We start from the raw sequence: 10,000 nt of genomic DNA, 5'->3' as shown, positions 1-10,000 counted from the left end.
AAATCATTAACCAAAAATCGCAAAAGTAAGTAAAAAGTGTGAAATCATTAACCAAAAACTCGAAAATAATGTGCAGAGACTAAGTCCGAAAGGGCAAATGGTTAACCAGTAAGCAGAGTCATCATTAACCAAAAATCGCAAAAGTAAGTAAAAAGTGTGAAATCATTAACCAAAAATCGCAAAAGTAAGTAAAAAGTGTGAAATCATTAACCAAAAACTCGAAAATAATCTCCAGAGACTAAGTCCGAAAGGGCAAATGGTTAACCAGTAAGCAGAGTAATCATTAACCAAAAAGGGCAAAAGTAAGTAAAAAGTATGAAATCATTAACCAAAAAGCACAAAATTAAGTTAAAAGTGTGAAATCATTAACCAAAATGTCGAAAACAATGTCCAGAGACTAAGTCCGAAAGGGCAAATGGTTAACCAGTAAGCAGAGTAATCATTAACCAAAAGGCGCAAAAGTAAGTAAAAAGTATGAAATCATTAACCAAAAAGCGCAAAAATATGTTAAAAGTGTGAAATCATTAACCAAAAAGTCGAAAATAATGTGCAGAGACTAAGTCCGAAAGGGCAAATGGTTAACCAGTAAGCAGAGTAATCATTAACCAAAAGGCGCAAAAGTAAGTAAAAAGTATGAAATCAGTAACCAAAAAGCGCAAAAATATGTTAAAAGTGTGAAATCATTAACCAAAAACTCGAAAATAATGTGCAGAGACTAAGTCCGAAAGGGCAAATAATTAACCAGTAAGCAGAGTAATCATTAACCAAAAATCGCAAAAGTAAGTAAAAAGTGTGAAATCATTAACCAAAAACTCGAAAATAATGTCCAGAGACCAAGTCCGAAAGGGCAAATGGTTAACCAGTAAGCAGAGTAATCATTAACCAAAAAGGGCAAAAGTAAGTAAAAAGTATGAAATCATTAACCAAAAAGCACAAAATTAAGTTAAAAGTGTGAAATCATTAACCAAAAAGTCGAAAATAATCTCCAGAGACTAAGTGCGAAAGGGCAAATGGTTAACCAGTAAGCAGAGTCATCATTAACCAAAAATCGCAAAAGTAAGTAAAAAGTGTGAAATCATTAACCAAAAACCCGAAAATAATGTCCAGAGACTAAGTCCGAAAGGGCAAATGGTTAACCAGTAAGCAGAGTAATCATTAACCAAAAATCGCAAAAGTAAGTAAAAAGTGTGAAATCATTAACCAAAAACTCGAAAATAATCTCCAGAGACTAAGTCCGAAAGGGCAAATGGTTAACCAGTAAGCAGAGTAATCATTAACCAAAAATCGCAAAAGTAAGTAAAAAGTGTGAAATCATTAACCAAAAACCCGAAAATAATGTCCAGAGACTAAGTCCGAAAGGGCAAATGGTTAACCAGTAAGCAGAGTAATCATTAACCAAAAATCGCAAAAGTAAGTAAAAAGTGTGAAATCATTAACCAAAAACTCGAAAATAATGTCCAGAGACTAAGTCCGAAAGGGCAAATGGTTAACCAGTAAGCAGAGTAATCATTAACCAAAAGGCGCAAAAGTAAGTAAAAAGTATGAAATCAGTAACCAAAAAGCGCAAAAATATGTTAAAAGTGTGAAATCATTAACCAAAAACTCGAAAATAATGTGCAGAGACTAAGTCCGAAAGGGCAAATAATTAACCAGTAAGCAGAGTAATCATTAACCAAAAAGCGCAAAAATATGTTAAAAGTGTGAAATCATTAACCAAAAACTCGAAAATAATGTCCAGAGACTAAGTCCGAAAGGGCAAATGGTTAACCAGTAAGCAGAGTAATCAGTAACCAAAAAGGGCAAAAGTAAGTAAAAAGTGTGAAATCATTAACCAAAAACCCAAAAATAATGTCCAGAGACTAAGTCCGAAAGGGCAAATGGTTAACCAGTAAGCAGAGTAATCATTAACCAAAAATCGCAAAAGTAAGTAAAAAGTATGAAATCATTAACCAAAAAGCACAAAATTAAGTTAAAAGTGTGAAATCATTAACCAAAATGTCGAAAACAATGTCCAGAGACTAAGTCCGAAAGGGCAAATGGTTAACCAGTAAGCAGAGTAATCATTAACCAAAAATCGCAAAATTAAGTTAAAAGTGTGAAATCATTAACCAAAATGTCGAAAACAATGTCCAGAGACTAAGTCCGAAAGGGCAAATGGTTAACCAGTAAGCAGAGTAATCATTAACCAAAAATCGCAAAAGTAAGTAAAAAGTGTGAAATCATTAACCAAAAACTCGAAAATAATGTCCAGAGACTAAGTCCGAAAGGGCAAATGGTTAACCAGTAAGCAGAGTAATCATTAACCAAAAGGCGCAAAAGTAAGTAAAAAGTATGAAATCATTAACCAAAAAGCGCAAAAATATGTTAAAAGTGTGAAATCATTAACCAAAAACTCGAAAATAATGTGCAGAGACTAAGTCCGAAAGGGCAAATAATTAACCAGTAAGCAGAGTAATCATTAACCAAAAATCGCAAAAGTAAGTAAAAAGTGTGAAATCATTAACCAAAAACTCGAAAATAATGTCCAGAGACCAAGTCCGAAAGGGCAAATGGTTAACCAGTAAGCAGAGTAATCATTAACCAAAAAGGGCAAAAGTAAGTAAAAAGTATGAAATCATTAACCAAAAAGCACAAAATTAAGTTAAAAGTGTGAAATCATTAACCAAAAAGTCGAAAATAATCTCCAGAGACTAAGTGCGAAAGGGCAAATGGTTAACCAGTAAGCAGAGTCATCATTAACCAAAAATCGCAAAAGTAAGTAAAAAGTGTGAAATCATTAACCAAAAACCCGAAAATAATGTCCAGAGACTAAGTCCAAAAGGGCAAATGGTTAACCAGTAAGCAGAGTAATCATTAACCAAAAATCGCAAAAGTAAGTAAAAAGTGTGAAATCATTAACCAAAAACTCGAAAATAATCTCCAGAGACTAAGTCCGAAAGGGCAAATGGTTAACCAGTAAGCAGAGTAATCATTAACCAAAAATCGCAAAAGTAAGTAAAAAGTGTGAAATCATTAACCAAAAACTCGAAAATAATCTCCAGAGACTAAGTCCGAAAGGGCAAATGGTTAACCAGTAAGCAGAGTAATCATTAACCAAAAATCGCAAAAGTAAGTAAAAAGTGTGAAATCATTAACCAAAAACTCGAAAATAATGTCCAGAGACTAAGTCCGAAAGGGCAAATGGTTAACCAGTAAGCAGAGTAATCATTAACCAAAAGGCGCAAAAGTAAGTAAAAAGTATGAAATCAGTAACCAAAAAGCGCAAAAATATGTTAAAAGTGTGAAATCATTAACCAAAAACTCGAAAATAATGTGCAGAGACTAAGTCCGAAAGGGCAAATAATTAACCAGTAAGCAGAGTAATCATTAACCAAAAATCGCAAAAATATGTTAAAAGTGTGAAATCATTAACCAAAAACTCGAAAATAATGTCCAGAGACTAAGTCCGAAAGGGCAAATGGTTAACCAGTAAGCAGAGTAATCATTAACCAAAAATCGCAAAAGTAAGTAAAAAGTGTGAAATCATTAACCAAAAACTCGAAAATAATCTCCAGAGACTAAGTCCGAAAGGGCAAATGGTTAACCAGTAAGCAGAGTAATCATTAACCAAAAATCGCAAAAGTAAGTAAAAAGTATGAAATCAGTAACCAAAAAGCGCAAAAATATGTTAAAAGTGTGAAATCATTAACCAAAAACTCGAAAATAATGTGCAGAGACTAAGTCCGAAAGGGCAAATAATTAACCAGTAAGCAGAGTAATCATTAACCAAAAATCGCAAAAATATGTTAAAAGTGTGAAATCATTAACCAAAAACTCGAAAATAATGTCCAGAGACTAAGTCCGAAAGGGCAAATGGTTAACCAGTAAGCAGAGTAATCATTAACCAAAAATCGCAAAAGTAAGTAAAAAGTGTGAAATCATTAACCAAAAACTCGAAAATAATCTCCAGAGACTAAGTCCGAAAGGGCAAATGGTTAACCAGTAAGCAGAGTAATCATTAACCAAAAATCGCAAAAGTAAGTAAAAAGTGTGAAATCATTAACCAAAAACCCGAAAATAATGTCCAGAGACTAAGTCCGAAAGGGCAAATGGTTAACCAGTAAGCAGAGTAATCATTAACCAAAAATCGCAAAAGTAAGTAAAAAGTGTGAAATCATTAACCAAAAACTCGAAAATAATCTCCAGAGACTAAGTCCGAAAGGGCAAATGGTTAACCAGTAAGCAGAGTAATCATTAACCAAAAAGGGCAAAAGTAAGTAAAAAGTATGAAATCATTAACCAAAAAGCACAAAATTAAGTTAAAAGTGTGAAATCATTAACCAAAATGTCGAAAACAATGTCCAGAGACTAAGTCCGAAAGGGCAAATGGTTAACCAGTAAGCAGAGTAATCATTAACCAAAAGGCGCAAAAGTAAGTAAAAAGTATGAAATCATTAACCAAAAAGCGCAAAAATATGTTAAAAGTGTGAAATCATTAACCAAAAAGTCGAAAATAATGTGCAGAGACTAAGTCCGAAAGGGCAAATGGTTAACCAGTAAGCAGAGTAATCATTAACCAAAAGGCGCAAAAGTAAGTAAAAAGTATGAAATCAGTAACCAAAAAGCGCAAAAATATGTTAAAAGTGTGAAATCATTAACCAAAAACTCGAAAATAATGTGCAGAGACTAAGTCCGAAAGGGCAAATAATTAACCAGTAAGCAGAGTAATCATTAACCAAAAATCGCAAAAGTAAGTAAAAAGTGTGAAATCATTAACCAAAAACTCGAAAATAATGTCCAGAGACCAAGTCCGAAAGGGCAAATGGTTAACCAGTAAGCAGAGTAATCATTAACCAAAAAGGGCAAAAGTAAGTAAAAAGTATGAAATCATTAACCAAAAAGCACAAAATTAAGTTAAAAGTGTGAAATCATTAACCAAAAAGTCGAAAATAATCTCCAGAGACTAAGTGCGAAAGGGCAAATGGTTAACCAGTAAGCAGAGTCATCATTAACCAAAAATCGCAAAAGTAAGTAAAAAGTGTGAAATCATTAACCAAAAACCCGAAAATAATGTCCAGAGACTAAGTCCAAAAGGGCAAATGGTTAACCAGTAAGCAGAGTAATCATTAACCAAAAATCGCAAAAGTAAGTAAAAAGTGTGAAATCATTAACCAAAAACTCGAAAATAATCTCCAGAGACTAAGTCCGAAAGGGCAAATGGTTAACCAGTAAGCAGAGTAATCATTAACCAAAAATCGCAAAAGTAAGTAAAAAGTGTGAAATCATTAACCAAAAACCCGAAAATAATGTCCAGAGACTAAGTCCGAAAGGGCAAATGGTTAACCAGTAAGCAGAGTAATCATTAACCAAAAATCGCAAAAGTAAGTAAAAAGTGTGAAATCATTAACCAAAAACTCGAAAATAATGTCCAGAGACTAAGTCCGAAAGGGCAAATGGTTAACCAGTAAGCAGAGTAATCATTAACCAAAAGGCGCAAAAGTAAGTAAAAAGTATGAAATCAGTAACCAAAAAGCGCAAAAATATGTTAAAAGTGTGAAATCATTAACCAAAAACTCGAAAATAATGTGCAGAGACTAAGTCCGAAAGGGCAAATAATTAACCAGTAAGCAGAGTAATCATTAACCAAAAAGCGCAAAAATATGTTAAAAGTGTGAAATCATTAACCAAAAACTCGAAAATAATGTCCAGAGACTAAGTCCGAAAGGGCAAATGGTTAACCAGTAAGCAGAGTAATCAGTAACCAAAAAGGGCAAAAGTAAGTAAAAAGTGTGAAATCATTAACCAAAAACCCAAAAATAATGTCCAGAGACTAAGTCCGAAAGGGCAAATGGTTAACCAGTAAGCAGAGTAATCATTAACCAAAAATCGCAAAAGTAAGTAAAAAGTATGAAATCATTAACCAAAAAGCACAAAATTAAGTTAAAAGTGTGAAATCATTAACCAAAATGTCGAAAACAATGTCCAGAGACTAAGTCCGAAAGGGCAAATAATTAACCAGTAAGCAGAGTAATCATTAACCAAAAATCGCAAAAGTAAGTAAAAAGTGTGAAATCATTAACCAAAAACTCGAAAATAATGTCCAGAGACCAAGTCCGAAAGGGCAAATGGTTAACCAGTAAGCAGAGTAATCATTAACCAAAAAGGGCAAAAGTAAGTAAAAAGTATGAAATCATTAACCAAAAAGCACAAAATTAAGTTAAAAGTGTGAAATCATTAACCAAAAAGTCGAAAATAATCTCCAGAGACTAAGTGCGAAAGGGCAAATGGTTAACCAGTAAGCAGAGTCATCATTAACCAAAAATCGCAAAAGTAAGTAAAAAGTGTGAAATCATTAACCAAAAACCCGAAAATAATGTCCAGAGACTAAGTCCAAAAGGGCAAATGGTTAACCAGTAAGCAGAGTAATCATTAACCAAAAATCGCAAAAGTAAGTAAAAAGTGTGAAATCATTAACCAAAAACTCGAAAATAATCTCCAGAGACTAAGTCCGAAAGGGCAAATGGTTAACCAGTAAGCAGAGTAATCATTAACCAAAAATCGCAAAAGTAAGTAAAAAGTGTGAAATCATTAACCAAAAACCCGAAAATAATGTCCAGAGACTAAGTCCGAAAGGGCAAATGGTTAACCAGTAAGCAGAGTAATCATTAACCAAAAATCGCAAAAGTAAGTAAAAAGTGTGAAATCATTAACCAAAAACTCGAAAATAATGTCCAGAGACTAAGTCCGAAAGGGCAAATGGTTAACCAGTAAGCAGAGTAATCATTAACCAAAAGGCGCAAAAGTAAGTAAAAAGTATGAAATCAGTAACCAAAAAGCGCAAAAATATGTTAAAAGTGTGAAATCATTAACCAAAAACTCGAAAATAATGTGCAGAGACTAAGTCCGAAAGGGCAAATAATTAACCAGTAAGCAGAGTAATCATTAACCAAAAAGCGCAAAAATATGTTAAAAGTGTGAAATCATTAACCAAAAACTCGAAAATAATGTCCAGAGACTAAGTCCGAAAGGGCAAATGGTTAACCAGTAAGCAGAGTAATCAGTAACCAAAAAGGGCAAAAGTAAGTAAAAAGTGTGAAATCATTAACCAAAAACCCAAAAATAATGTCCAGAGACTAAGTCCGAAAGGGCAAATGGTTAACCAGTAAGCAGAGTAATCATTAACCAAAAATCGCAAAAGTAAGTAAAAAGTATGAAATCATTAACCAAAAAGCACAAAATTAAGTTAAAAGTGTGAAATCATTAACCAAAATGTCGAAAACAATGTCCAGAGACTAAGTCCGAAAGGGCAAATGGTTAACCAGTAAGCAGAGTAATCATTAACCAAAAATCGCAAAATTAAGTTAAAAGTGTGAAATCATTAACCAAAATGTCGAAAACAATGTCCAGAGACTAAGTCCGAAAGGGCAAATGGTTAACCAGTAAGCAGAGTAATCATTAACCAAAAATCGCAAAAGTAAGTAAAAAGTGTGAAATCATTAACCAAAAACTCGAAAATAATGTCCAGAGACTAAGTCCGAAAGGGCAAATGGTTAACCAGTAAGCAGAGTAATCATTAACCAAAAGGCGCAAAAGTAAGTAAAAAGTATGAAATCATTAACCAAAAAGCGCAAAAATATGTTAAAAGTGTGAAATCATTAACCAAAAAGTCGAAAATAATGTGCAGAGACTAAGTCCGAAAGGGCAAATGGTTAACCAGTAAGCAGAGTAATCATTAACCAAAAAGCGCAAAAATATGTTAAAAGTGTGAAATCATTAACCAAAAACTCGAAAATAATGTCCAGAGACTAAGTCCGAAAGGGCAAATAATTAACCAGTAAGCAGAGTAATCATTAACCAAAAAGCGCAAAAGTAAGTAAAAAGTGTGAAATCATTAACCAAAAAGTCGAAAATAATGCCCAGAGACTAAGTCCGAAAGGGCAAATGGTTAACCAGAAAATCCGTCGAATAATGTCCAGAGACTAAGTCCGAAAGGGCAAATGGTTAACCAGTGGAAGGGCGATCAAGCGGAAAAATTTGCCCCGGTTACCCGGGATGGAGTTCCAGAGGTCCGGCCAGAGTTGTCAAATTCGTCCCGCTGATCGGACGCTTGTCATTCGGGTGGCTGGGGGTTGGCGGGGTATCTGCACAGTAGTAGGAGGTGGCAAGTCGGGACTTGGACGTTTATTCCAAGAGTCCACCCGAGCCTCCAGGTCTGCAGAGACCGACCCTAGCTGCCGCCCAACCGACTTTTAAGCCTTTTTCGGATGGGGATTTTTTCCCATTTTCGTCCATTTTTCGGGTTTTCTGTCGGGCTTAATAGGCGGCAGCCTGACCCCCGGCCGAGGCGGGGGGCGCACTCTCCCTTGCGTAAGGGTCCGGATTTGCCCCGGAAAGTGCCCCCGACGGCCTCCCGACCCGGGTGCCTGCAGGGCGGGGGGAAAGGGTAGTCCCAGCCGCAGGAAATCATTAACCAAAAGACTTAGCCGTCGGGGCAGAGGCTAAGACCCGGGCTGGTGAAATCATTAACCAAAAGGAATGCACCCTTTTCCGAAAGTGCAGGCCGAAATAAGGCGAGCCTTGGGCCGGGAAGGCCAAAACCCCCAACTCATGGAAGTGTATGGGGTCGGACTCGGCGACTTTCCCGGGCCCCGAGTTGACCTTTCCCCACGGGGGCGGTCAAGTTGCTCCCGCCAAGAGGGCACGTTGCATTTGCTGCCGCTCTAGTCCCCGGGCTAGTTAATCAGTTGCCGTCGGAAGTCCCGATGCCGAAATGAAAAATGGCCGTTGCGGCGATTTGGCGCCTCATTTTCGGAAGGACTACCGGCAGGCAACCCGCCGAATTGACACTTGCGATTCGGGTGGCTGGGGGTTGGCGGGGTACCCGGAGATTTTCGGGAACTCGATTTTCAGAACTTTTGCTGGCAGCGGTTGCACTTGCAAAGTGGCCGAAGAAGTGCTCCCTCAAGGAAGGACCTTCTTTTGAAATAAAAGACCTTCCGAAGAGTGCCTGGAAGTCATTTATGAGCATTTAAGGGTAAATCTGGCGGACTTTCCATGCTCTGTTGCCGGCTCTGAAATATCGCACAGTTGGGTCTAGGCCGGTAGACTGGCTGTGAAAACAGACAAAGTGTTTTGGCGAGCGAGAGAAAACAAGGCCTTGGAACAGATTGGGGGGTGCGGAGGCACACCACACCCACAGGAAAAGAATTAATGAAAAAAAAACCAAAGTCTATGACATGTCTGTTGGTACAGTGAGAAAAGCAAAGAAGGGAGGCTGCGATGGCAGAGCAAAGCCGACCTTCATACAGATATACATGTCAAAGAAAGAAACTATGCCCGCAAAAGACTTGGTGCGAAATAACAAGGCTCCTTGTGAACGGTTATCTTTGTCTGTCAGGCGCAGATTGTGGCGGCGTCGCCTGGTTTCCTTGGGTTGCACTACATGTATGTCCTATTCTCAAACGAAAAGTGCGTGCCCAGAATTTTGTCCAAGTTAGGCGACGCACGCCGGCTGGCATCACCTCTCCGTGCGAGCGCCGAAAGCTTTGGTCGACCTGTTTGGCTACGCTGGTCGCGGTTGCTCCTTACAGTCATGGGGACGGAAAACCGATGCGAGTTGACCAGGCGACGTCAACCAAGTTGCATGCTTTCTCCCCCCCCCCCGCCGCCGCCAACCCCACACTGTGTGAAAGGAAAAAAAAAGTGCGTGCCCAGGTCACTCGATCGATACGGCGAGGACTGTCCGACGTTGGAGGGCCCAGGCGGGCTAGCATTTATTTGCTGGTGTTTCAGGCTCAGCGGTTACCTCCCGTTTCTGTCCCTTGTGTCAGACGGACATTCCTCTCGAGAGTTTGGCCACTTGGTCGGCGGCGTGCTAGGTAGATTACTCGTTGTGCGCCGTCTCCTGTGTGCTGATCTCTGTGCTGTTCGTGTGAGGCCGAGACGTCCCACTGGTCGCTACCGCAGTGGTCCGATTGTGAAGCTCCGGAGCGGGGCGTCCCGTTCCGGCCAGCTCGAGCAC

Source organism: Heterodontus francisci, unplaced genomic scaffold (assembly GCF_036365525.1).
Source record: "Heterodontus francisci isolate sHetFra1 unplaced genomic scaffold, sHetFra1.hap1 HAP1_SCAFFOLD_1266, whole genome shotgun sequence".
Taxonomy (NCBI): Eukaryota; Metazoa; Chordata; class Chondrichthyes; order Heterodontiformes; family Heterodontidae; genus Heterodontus; species Heterodontus francisci.
The sequence above is the reverse complement of the archived record's forward strand: the minus strand, read 5'-3'. Positions refer to the sequence as shown.